Raw genomic sequence first — 13,548 nt, 5'->3', positions numbered from 1 at the left:
GAAATGTCATAATATATACTTCTTTATAATGAATAAACATATAAGACAAGTTAAAAGTTAAATTTAACTTTTTAAAAGACACCATTTTTATACGCTGCTTTTACTTAGCTTAAGTAAGAACACTGCACTGTAGGGTGGGCTTTGACTAACCTTATTCCACATATTGATCAATAAACAGTTGTAGACAGGGGATACTGGAAAGTATAGCATATGTCTGAATCACTGATGTTAACTTATGCAACATTACAGTTAGGTGCCTAAGGGATCACCAGGCACAGCTGCCCACAAGTTGGCAGCCAGTTTACACTAGCATCTGTAAACGAACAACTATGATCACATATAATTTAGTGGGGTTGGTGCCATCACCCACATAATTTCAAATAGTTATGAGTATAAAGGATACTTAAAGATCAGAATTGACAGTAATATGATGTAAAATCCCTTCTGCTTCCTATTGGTTATAGTCACAGCTACCATTAATACTAGTATGTGCTGTTGTCTACCTTCTTAATTGAAGGAAATGCTAATTTTGGTAGAGGTTTATGAAAATAAAAACCTTTAGTCTTTCCCCATACAAAAGCACACACTTGAATGTTATCCATGAACCTCAGGTTAAGAATTCCTGATTTATGGGGTTCAATAAATCAATAAAAATATATCTAAACTGGGGAAGTGTTGTATTTCAGGAAGAGTACAGTCAACAGTGTTTATTTGGAAGCTGCTAAATGAATGTTGTCAATGTAACCATGAACAGAGTGGAGGGGTAGAAGACAATGTCTTTGCCAGTAAAGAGTTTCCAATTCAGTACAGAAGTGGCACACCTAACATTGCAGAATATTTGTAAGTGATTAAGGTCAGTTTTAGAATTTGGTGGGGCAGATTTCCAAAGGGTGTGCAATTTCTAAGCCTAAATAGGGCAAATGGTCAGTTGCTACTGTCTTGTAAGTAACATAATTTGTTAATGCCATGGAAAGAATGTAGATACTTTTTTCAGATCTGCCAGTGATATAGATACTCATAAGTACTACTGATGCTTACTTTGTTCTATAATTGGTGTTACAAATACAAGGAATGTTCCTTGAAAAGTAAATTTTGATAATTCTGAGATAATCAGTAACTCTTACAAGAAGGAGTTATACAGAAATATCATTCATTTTTGAAGATATAAACAGGTTTGCGTCCTATGTATTTGATTGTAACTAGAACACATTTAATTCACATTTGCACATTTCTTCTAAGTAGGCTGCTTTTTGTACTTAGCTAGATCTAGGAAAGCCAATGCTGGCTCAGCCTTTTCTACCCACTGAGCATGACATTTGAGCCTTCATTTGGATTCATATTGATAAGGCTATATTTATTGTCACACAACACCAGTGACACAACACCTATTCCTCCTCTTCACTCCCCAAAAATCTATTATCATGAAAAAGTTTAAAACATTTTCCAAAGATGTCTAATTTATACTCAGGTTGTAACTCAGACAAAGCCTTGAGGAATGTTGTTCAATGATTTAGAGTGACAGTCTGGATGAGAAACAGCTACAGAACAGTGTGATTAATGAAATAAAGTAACTCATTATTGGTACTAAATTCAGAATCATCAGTAAACATTCATCAGTCCCCTACGATGTGTCTGCCATTGTGTCCGCCATTACAAGTTTGGTCACCAAGCCTCTAAGGCCAGAAAGGCACAGCAACGTGAGCTGTGGGCAGTTAGGAGAAAGGGCCTTCAACATTATTCGGGGAGTTAGCCTGCATTATCTGAAACATGTTACAACAGAAAGGAGAAATTAAAGCAGTTGATTCCACACAAAAGCATGGGACTATACCAAATGAAAAGTTAGAAATACAAGCCCAGCTGATATGAAGAGAAGCTGGGAAAGCAGAGCTGCAGGCAGCAGATTCTGGTTTCTTTATTTATCGCTTGTGCAACTAATGTGTTCCTGCCAGGTACTAAACTTCTAACAGCCCAAAATGAATTGCTGTTTCTGGAGCCTGTAGGCCTGTGACCTTGCAGGCATTGATTTGCATGCAATGTTCTGCTTGGGTGCCTTTGTTTTTGTGGGTTAGTAGGAGATTTGCTTTGGTGCTGGAATACCAGCCAGTTAGGCCAACAGAGAAAATGGAAAGGCTATTACAGCCACAGTCTCATTCTTGGCTTGGTGATGGGGGTTTGATGGGGAGAGGGTAGCACCATAGAAATGAACTGTGTTCATAAAAGACTTCATTTGACTATGGGAAAAAGTGTTAAAACTTCCACGTTTCAAAGCACATCAAGTACTTAAGAAGAGAGGTATTCACTCCTCCCCTTCTCTACATCGCACATCATGCTGTAGGGAAGCTTAGTAGTCATGAGTGTAGTGTCCAGAGTAGAAGCAAGAAGAGCGTTTCCATTAGGTGTATAAGAACCTTCTGCAGAAACCACACATAACTCTGAAACAGAGGCCAGCCAACATTAGTCATTGTCAAGCTGGCAGAAGCAGAAAAACATTAGTAATCATGTTCTGTTCACATCAACATATGTTTAGGTTTTGCAAACATAAAAACTAATAAATAAAACTGAAATAGCTATTTGTGTAATTCACTGTGGTTTAAGCCATATTACTTTGAAATTCTTCCAATATAACGTAAGACATAAAAAGAGGACTCATTTTCTCTGGTGCTATTATAGACTACCCATCCGCTTTGGTATCCTAAGGGCTCAGGGATCCCACATGTGAATAGGAGAAGGGATAGGATAGAGGACAGAGGACCTGATGACACAGACCACAAGCAAAGAAATACTGTGCTTGATGGAGTAAACAGAGAGACTGAGCCATCTTGAAGGTCAGTTCTGATGAGTGATAGCTCCTGTTGCAGCAGCACAGCTACTACTGTATGGAAATATGAGTAAACACCTCCTCAGGACTCAGATATTCCAGGTCATAAGGAGTAGTGTGGGGATGTGATACTCACAGGGAGCTAGAGAGCCTGTTGCTGTGCTGGTCAAGGCTACAAAGCCAGCCAGCAAAATTTGAGATTTATGTTAACTTATAATATCCTTTGTAATCATAGTCCAGTAGGACGTGGTGACCCTTGGATTACACCTGTGATATACCTCAATGGAAGTTAAAACAACATCAACAAAAAGTCAGTTTCAAAATTCTGTAAATCATCTAAAGGGTGTAGGTCAGCATTGTGGCTTATTGATGGCATAATTTGATTCAAGGATAAAATGTTAAATGCCTAAACTAATGAACTGCTTTTCTTTTCTTTCTTTCTTTCTTTCTTTCTTTCTTTCTTTCTTCTTCTTTCTTTCTTTCTTTCTTTATTATACTTTAAGTTATAGGGTAAATGTGCATAACGTGCAGGTTTGTTATATATGTATACTTGTGCCATGTTGGTGTGCTGCACCCATCAACTCGTCAGCACCCATCAATTCATCATTTATATCAGGTATAACTCCCAATGCAATCCCTCCACCCTCCCCCCTCCCCATGATAGGCCCCGGTGTGTGATGTTCCCCTTCCCGAGTCCAAGTGATGTCATTGTTCAGTTCCCACCTATGAGTGAGAACATGCGGTGCTTTTCTTTAAGGTAATTTTTTATGAAACTTAGTTGTAAATCATCTAAGCTAACAACTCAGATCATATGCATTTGCTATGGCAAACAGTTGAAGTCTGGATTGAAATCTTATGAAAATAAGATGCTCTAATCAGCATACATGCCTGAGTAGAAGACAATCCCGCTAATCATTCCAGGTAAGACAAGTCTGTGTGCATGGGCAGGGCCAATATTCTCTCCAACTGTAACTCTGAAGCTATTCAAATACTGGACTAAGTGGTGATCAAAACTTAAATGTTTGGGCTTATACAGTATTACATGAACATTTTAGCCTTGAAATGTCAAAAGTGTTTTAAACATCAGTCACAATCATTCAAAATTCAGTTGCAAAATTTCAAGTAGTGAAGCAGTTCAAAAAGAACAGTTTTCAAAATATATCTCTAAGTGTCTAAATTATTTTAGCTACTCTCTAGAATCCATAAATATATACCAATTAAATGTTAGACAATAGGTGCCAAAAATGATCATTTGGATTTAAAAATTATCCTTTCTGACAATAATTAGCTAGCAGAGCAGTTTTTATTGAAACACTTCTACATTTGACTGTAAAACTATGTCATCAGAATACTCTGTTTTACTCCTCTGTAAACGGAAATGATAGAATATAACAATTTTCTATCCAGTGAATCCAATTTAATGAAGCATGATGGGGTATGCATGTTATGATATGATTGTATAATACAAATAAAATCCCATTGATTTCTCATATATTTCAATTGAAATAAACTCAATAAAGCCTTTCCAATTAAATTGATGTATCTGTTGGGAAATAAAGGGTCACTTTCAATAGCGTTTCATCAATCTCCCCAAAAGATCCTGCTTGCATGTTTCAGATAATGCAGGCTAACTCCCCGAATAATGTTGAAGGCCCTTTCTCCTAACTGCCCACAGCTCACGTTGCTGTGCCTTTCTGGCCTTAGAGGCTTGGTGACCAAACTTGTAATGGCGGACACAATGACAGACACATCGTAGGGGACTGATGAATGTTTACTGATGATTCTGAATTTAGTACCAATAATGAGTTACTTTATTTCATTAATCACACTGTTCTGTAGCTGTTTCTCATCCAGACTGTCACTCTAAATCATTGAACAACATTCCTCAAGGCTTTGTCTGAGTTACAACCTGAGTATAAATTAGACATCTTTGGAAAATGTTTTAAACTTTTTCATGATAATAGATTTTTGGGGAGTGAAGAGGAGGAATAGGTGTTGTGTCACTGGTGTTGTGTGACAATAAATATAGCCTTATCAATATGAATCCAAATGAAGGCTCAAATGTCATGCTCAGTGGGTAGAAAAGGCTGAGCCAGCATTGGCTTTCCTAGATCTAGCTAAGTACAAAAAGCAGCCTACTTAGAAGAAATGTGCAAATGTGAATTAAATGTGTTCTAGTTACAATCAAATGTCGAATAAGTACGAACAATCAAATACATAGGACGCAAACCTGTTTATATCTTCAATTCCTCCTTACTGCTGGATTGAGAAATGTAAGTGATTAAGGTCAGTTTTAGAATTTGGTGGGGCAGATTTCCAAAGGGTGTGCAATTTCTAAGCCTAAATAGGGCAAATGGTCAGTTGCTACTGTCTTGTAAGTAACATAATTGTTAATGCCATGGAAAGAATGTAGATACTTTTTTCAGATCTGCCAGTGATATAGATACTCATAAGTACTACTGATGCTTACTTTGTTCTATAATTGGTGTTACAAATACAAGGAATGTTCCTTGAAAAGTAAATTTTGATAATTCTGAGATAATCAGTAACTCTTACAAGAAGGAGTTATATAGAAATGTCATTCATTTTTGATTCAATTACCTACTTGTTAGTCACTTTGTAACCATCTCAGTTATCATATCAACTGTCGAGGTATCATAGTGCTTGTGTTCAAGTCACTCTTATTTTACTTAATAATGGCCCCAAAGCACAAGAGTAGGGATGTTGGCAATTCAAATATGCCAAAGAGAATCTGTAAAGTCCTTACTTTAAGTCAAAGGTGAACATTCTCAACTTAAGGAAACAAAAACATTGCATGCTGAAGTTGCTAAGAACTACAGTAAGAAAAAATATGTCTGTGAATTTGTGAAGAGGGAAAAAGAAATTTGTGCTAGTTTTTGCAGTTGCACCCCAAACTGCAAAAGCTACAGCTACAGTGCATGATAAGTTCTTAGTTGAGATAGAAAAGCCATTCAATGTGTGGATGGAAGACAGGAACAGAAATGACAGTCAGGTTTATTATTATTGATGGTTTCAGGCAGCCACATAGTGACTTGGTATCTCCATGGAAAAAGGAGGACTACTGTAATACCAATTTTACAGAAACACTAACACATTCAGAAAATAGAATAGAAAAGAATAATTCTCACTCATTTTACGAGTAAAGTATATTACTTTGATGAGAAAAATTAAGAAAGATATTACATGAAGAGAAAATTATGGACCACTGTCTCTCATTACAATAGAAAGAAAAATCTTTAACAAAACTTTATCAAATTGTGTTAGTCCATTTTCGTTGCTATAAAGGAATACATGGGGCTAGGTAATTTAAAAAGAGGTTTATTGTGGCTCACAGTTCTGCATACTGCACAAGAAGCATGGCATTGGCATCTGATCCTGGTGAGGGCCTCAGGAAGCTTGCAGTCATGGTGGAAGGTAAAAGGGAGCCAGTGTGTCACATGGTGAGAGAGGGAGAAGAGAGCAATGGGAGGTCATAGACTCCTTTAAACAGCCAGATCTGGTGTGAACTCCTTACCTTTGGGAAGGCACGAAGCCCTTAATGAAAGATCTGCCCCCATGACCCAACACCTTCCACTAGACCCCAACTGCAACATTGGGGATCATATTTCAAAGTGAGATTTGGAGGGACAAACATCCAAACTAGATCACAACTCAAATCAAATATATATGGATAAAATGATGCCATGTAATGCCAATTTAAGTGAAAACCCTGTGTGATTATCTCAATAGAGGCAGAAAAAGCATTTTTCAAAATTCAACACTCTTTAACAATAAAAATTCATCCGTCTGACATATAAGGCATCTATGAAAAACCTACACAAACATTACACTGAATGATTACATGTTGAATGCTTTTTTCTAAGAGCAGGAATAAGGAAGGTATGCTTGCTCTCACTATGTTTAACAATGTATTGGAGGCTCTAGCAATCAAAGTAAGACAAGAAAAAGAAATTAAAAGCATAGTATGTAAAGGAAGAATTTGGAATTGACATAATGATGTATTTGGAAATTTTAAGAAATCAATAAAACATCTACTATAATAAACTAATAAATGAGTGTAGCAAGGTCTGAGAGTACAATGACAATATAAATCAATTGTATTTTTCTATACTGGGAGCTAACAACTGGAAAATAAAATAGTTTCCTTTTAAATACAATATAATGTACATAAAGCATATGTTAAAAACATTACATACTTAAAAATAAATTTAACTCAAATTTGCAAAACCTCTACACTAAAACTAAGAAAACATACTGAAAGACATTTTTTTTAAACTTAAACAAGTGGAGATAGGTGCCATGTGGTCATTGAAGACCCAATGCTGTCAAGATATCAATTCTTTCAAAAACCTATGGTTTGAATACAATCCCAGTCATAATGCTTACAGGCTACTTTTATATAAAATGACAAGCTAAATCAAACATTTTGTGAAAATGTACAGCATTTAATATAGCTAAAACCACCTTGAATGAGAAAAATCATTCTGAAGGAGTTACACAACCTGACATTAAAGCTTACTGTATTGTGGCGCTGGCTTAAGGAAAGAAAGTAGATGAGTTTAATTGAATAAATAATCCAGACATAGACTCACACTTGACAGGTCGAGTGATTTTCAATAAAGATACAAAAGCATTAAATGGGAAAGGAGAAACTTTTCAACGTCAGTGCTGGAAAACTGGATATATGAGAAAAAAATAAGCTAGACCCTATCTCAAACTACGCACAAAAAATCAAGTTTCTTTGTAGATCTAAGCAGAAAACCTCCAAAATACACCAAAACAGAATATTTTCATGACCTTCCCTGTATGCAAATATTTATTAGACAGGACATCAAAAGTATTAAACATTTAATTTTAAAATGATAAATTAGACTTCATGAAAATTTAAACCTCTGCAAATCAAAAGGCAGCATTGACAAATTGAGTATTGAAACCATAGACAAGAAGAAAATACTCTCAAAATATGTATCTGCCAGTGGAGTTACATTCAGACTGCATATAATATGAAAGATAACCCAGGGAAATCATGGAGCAAAAGACTTTAATCAATATTTTTTAAAAGAAGATATACAAATGGCCAATAAACACAAGAAAAGTGTTAATCGTTAGTTAAAGTTAAATTAGTTAAAAGTGTTAATCATTAGGAAAATAGAAATTAAAACAAGTTATCACTACATACACACCAGAATGACTCAAATCAGAACTCTGTTACATTGCTGGTAGAGGTGTAAAAATGTTAAAATCAATTTAATTATCCAAAGAAAAATCTTGATAATCTCATATAAAGTTCAATGTACATCAGCAATTTTGGGTCTTAGGTAATTGTTAAAGAGAAATAAAAATATATTTCCACAAAAATACTTGGAAAACCATGTTTATAGCACTTTTATTGTTAATCACCTCAAACTGGAAACAAACTGAGACTCCATGAACAAAATAGATCAGTAAATTGTGTTAAGTTCATACAATGGAATATTACATAACTATAAAAAGCAGCAAACTACTAATGTTTACTTCTTTTAAATTTCAACATTATAATGAGCAACACAGTACATACTGTATAGTTGCATTTATATGAATTCAAGAATTCTAACTTGAATACCATCAGAACTTTGGCTGCCACTGGCAGGTGAAAGGGAAAGGAGCAGATTGGGAAGGAACAATGAGGGAATTTTCTGGAGAAAGCTGCAGTGTATCTCCATGTCAATACTGTATGGCTAATATTTGAGCATTTCAATATACATAAATTTTATCTAAGAAAGCAAGAATTGTAAACAAGTAATAATAATTAAGTGATGGTTTAGGAAATTAATGTAGGCATGGATAAAATGAGAAAGGCAGGACGATGTTAATTTTTGAAGTTGGGTAATGGAAACATGTGTGTTCATTATGATAGTCTGCTTACTTTGATATATGTTAGAAAATTTCCATAGCAAAAAACTAAATAAGAAACCTACAGTAAATATTACACGTGAGTTGTGTGATTTTAAAACTATTCCTTTAAGAGTAGAAATGAGAACAATACCTAGTAGCATGACTGACTTCTAGGTGCTAATGAGGTGCTAGTGAATAAGGTAAGAAATTTTAAAATATAAAGTAGAAATGACTGAAAATAATTAAAACTGTCATAAATTTCAGATTACCGAACTGTATATGTAGAAAATCCAAGTTAATTTGCAAAGACATTTTTAGACTTAAGACAGTTTTGTAGGTTTTTGGAAACAAAGCAAATATTTAAATCAAATAAATTTTAATACACCAGCCTCAAACAGACAGAAAATCAAATTTTAAAATACCACTTGTAAAGACATCAAAAGTACAAATAAATAAAAGTATCTAATACCTAGGAATAATTCTCTCAATCGATGTGCAAATCCTCTCTCAGGAAAAAGAAATGGTATGGAGAGAAATTAAAGAAGATCTAAGGTATTGGACATAAGTTCATGGATTAGAAGACTCAATGTTATAAATATATCAATTGTCCCAAACTGAGCTATAAATTCAGTGGAATTCCAATTGAGTTTCAAACAGTCTATTTTTGTAGAGCTTGAGAAGCTGATTCTAGAATTTGTATTAAAATACAAATGGCCAAAAGTGAGCCATGATATTTTTGAAGAAGAACAAAGTGGGAAGAATGATACTACCACCTACCAATGAAGCCACAGTAGTAAATTAATACAGTGTCGGGCCAGGCACGGTGGCTTGTGTCTGTAATCCCAGCACTTTGGGAGACTGAGGAGGGTGGATCACAAGGTCAGGACTTTGAGACCAGATTGGCCAAAGTAGTGAAACTCAGTCTCTACTACAAATACAAAAAAATTAGCCAGGCGTAGTGGCAGGTGCCTGTAATCCCAGCTACTCGGGAGGCTGAGGCAGGAGAATCGCTTGAACCCGGGAGATGGAGGTTGCAGTGAGCCGAGATCGTGCCACTGCACTTCAGTCCGGGTGACAGTGTGAGACTCCATCTCAAAAAAAAAAAAAAAAAAAAGAAAAAAGAAAAAAGAAAAGAAAAAGGAAAGAAATTAAGACTGTGTCATATTAGCACAAATATAAAAAATAATAGTAGAAACAGGTCTATGCGTATTCATACACTTAACTTTTAAATCAAATTTGGTGTAACAGAGCAGTAGAAAAATGAACATCTTTTCAATTAATGGTGCTAAGATAATTGAATATCCATATGGAATTTAGAAAACGTAACTTGACATCTGCAGCATACCAAAAATAAAAATCAATTTGAGATTGGTTGTAGATCTAAATGTGAAAGTTAAAACAAGAAAGTTTCTAAGACAGTGCTGTCCAATGGAAATTTCAGTGATGATGGAAATTTTCTGTGTCTGCACTGTCCAATATGGTAACCACTAGCCATATGTAATTACTGAGCACTTGAAACTTAGCTAGTGAAAATAAGAAACTGAATTTTTGTGTTTCCTCAATTTTAATTTTATTTTAAATATTCACTGGCTGGCGTATACCATATTGAATAGTGTGGGTCTGATGGATAACATGAAAGGATATTCTCATGACCTAAGGGTAGAAAAGTCTTCCTAGAGAAGATATAAACAATAGAAACCATAAAGAAAAATAACATTTTCTTGGATCACAGTACAACTAAGAACTCTGTCCAACAACAACAACAACAAAGCACTATGAAGAGAGTGTAAAGATGAAGCACAAAGTGTGGGAATATACAACATGGACACAAAACAAAAGGCCCATACTCACCATAAAAAATAACTCCTGTAAGTAAATTAGTAAAATACAAACACATGAGAAAAATTGTTAAGGAACATGAGCAGAAGTTTCCCTAAAGATATTCAAATAGCCAATAAATATATAAAAAATGCAGTCAGCCTGTTAGTAAACGTAAATTTAAACAAGTGTATCATTATAAACCCATAAAAAGGCCTACAAAAAGAGACTGACAAGACTAAGTATTGGCAAATATGTGGCACAATGAGAACACTTTCACATAGTGGGAATGAAAAATGGCATAACCATTATGGAAAAATCAGTTGGCATTATACACACATGTTGAAGATACTCACACAGCATGACCCAGCAATTCCATTCCTAGGATTATACCCAACAGAAATGCAGAGACTAGCACAACTCATGGTAGTTTTGTAGTTCCAAACAGAAACAAGTTGCATGGATAAAAAAATGTATAACATATTTATACAATGAAATACCAAATACACATTAAAATAAACAAAGCACAGCTATCATGTAATAAAATGAATAAACATGAAGAACAATTTAAAATTTAATAGTGTTTATTAAGAACCTTAAAAATTGTTAGACCCTTCAAGGTGCTGACTCTATGTATAGAAATTTATTCTAGGTGAATATGTCTATATATGTACCTACAAGGATATTTTTTAGAGTGCTATTTGTACCACAGAAAAACTAGAAAAAAAGAAATCATGAATTATATGAATTATTATACTGCTATATGAAGAAAAACTAAGCTGCCAGTATAAATTACTTAATGACATTTAATGGTGTCACAAAATATTAAGGCAAATCTGCAAGCCATAAATATGATACTAACTACAAATGTCACTGTCAAAATATTATGGAAAGAGCACCAAAACTTTTAACAGTGCATACTTCTATATGGTGCTATTAAGAATGATTTCAGTTTCTTCTTTGTGTTTTTCTATTATCTACAAATTTTCCCAACAAAAAAATTATCAATCATAAAAAGAATGTTGTTTTAATATAAATATGACTAAAGGTTAACACTAATTAAAAAGTAAGGAAGAGAAATAGGTGTGTGTGTGTGTGTGTGTGTGTATATATATATATATATATATGCTTTATTATTTTTAGAAAAGCTTTCTGAGGTTTAGAAAAAATAAATATTGAATGATCCTATAAATTTATGGTAACTATATTGGGGAAACCTTTGAATATAAAGCTTGAAAATTAAGAAAGATAATCAGAAAATAGAATATTAGTTTAAAATAAAAAGCAACAAAACCAAGAATACAATTTGCTCTATAACAACCATCTTTCCAAAGAATGGAATAAACAAATGAATACTCTCACGTGTTACAATACTAGGGACAAGAGATACCTTTAACCCTGTCATCACCCTTCAACTTAAAGCATTTATTACAGGAAGTAACTCATATTGAGGATCTTCTATAAGTTTAGCCCTTAGATATCCATGGTTTCCTTTCTACATTAAGCCATCAACCCATAGAATTACAGTCTTCATTATTCTTTTTTTTTTTTTTTTAGTACTGAGCTGGTCTTTCTTTGGAGTGCTTTGAAATACCATAAAGAAGAAAGAAATCAATATTTGAAGGAGGTAGTATGAAAATATCTGCCAAATGCAGAATTTTAAAGCAAGTGCTATTTTAATCAAATGTAATAAATGGAACCAAATGATCTTTCTCACAAAGGATATTTGCAATTGTTTAATATAGCTATTATATCATATAATTTTGTGTTTGGGGTACATATTTTAAGGAAATAAGAATTCATATAAGTAAACCAACAAATTTGTAGGATGCTTGACACTTTATTTAAAAATCTGTCTTCAAACTATCTCATTAATTCTATAAGGTAATTTAAATATTATATATTAGTAGGTTTTAATTCAATTTAAACCTTGTCTACTTTATTTCAGTGATCTGCTTTCAAATATTATGTGCTTAAATTCCATTTGGAATAAATTTCCAAAACTATGATTCTGAAAAATATAAATTAACAAAAGTAAATTTAATTTTCTCCTGACAATTATACATTATGCAATTCTTTGCTAAGAAGTAAAATCTTCTATCAGGAAAGCCTGCGTGACAAATTGTAAACATTTAAATGAATGCTGAAGGAATTCTTTTTTCTTTTTGAAACACTTTATAGTTTGATAAATGAATAAATTTTGAATTCTACATTTCTAATTTCAGAAGAAAAGTTTATTTTCAAAACACATCAATGTGTATGTGTATATATGTAATAAAGTTGCCATATTTATTCAAAGTAGAACCATTCCTTTTAGTTTTTATTGTGTGATTCATCTGATAAATGTGTAATTCAGAAGAAAATAATTACAAATTTCAAGTATAAAAATACTTTGAAGTCATTTGAAACTAATATTGTATACCTACAGAAAAAAATATTTTTAAATTATTTTTAAGGTGATTAAGGAAAATCTTTCATATAAAGTACAGACTATGAATCTATATTGGTCTTAACAATTGTTAATTATTGATTAACAATTAGATAAAGAGAATGTATTGTCAACAGTGTCTGAGAATAGGAAAATGGAGCTTACAGTCCCAAATCTGCCACCAAAAATGTATTTCAAGACTACTTGGAATTATATTTTGGGAAGGAAATTAACCTTCTTTTTTTTCTAGAATAAAGAACTTTATTGTTTCTAAAATAAAGCTGAAAATGTTTTTATAAATAAATATGAAAATAATTTAATAAATTAAATGTATTTCTATAAATAACCTGTTATAAAATTAAAAATGTAGGAGATCTGATTGAATATTTCACCAATATCTATACTACTTTTGATAAAACGTGTATGGTTTGGTAAAACATTTAATGCCTTGTGTTTTATATTCTCAACCACAGGTAACTACAATAGGCTAGGGCTACAGGATGAAGGCTCAGGACTGCTTTTTAAGATTATTCTGTGAAAAGACAAATTTATATTGGTTTACCAAATTGAGTGTAGAACTTACACATTT

Source organism: Trachypithecus francoisi, unplaced genomic scaffold (genome assembly GCF_009764315.1).
Source record: "Trachypithecus francoisi isolate TF-2019V2 unplaced genomic scaffold, Tfra_2.0 Lachesis_group4, whole genome shotgun sequence".
NCBI classification, from domain to species: Eukaryota; Metazoa; Chordata; class Mammalia; order Primates; family Cercopithecidae; genus Trachypithecus; species Trachypithecus francoisi.
Note: the sequence above shows the minus strand (reverse complement) of the source record.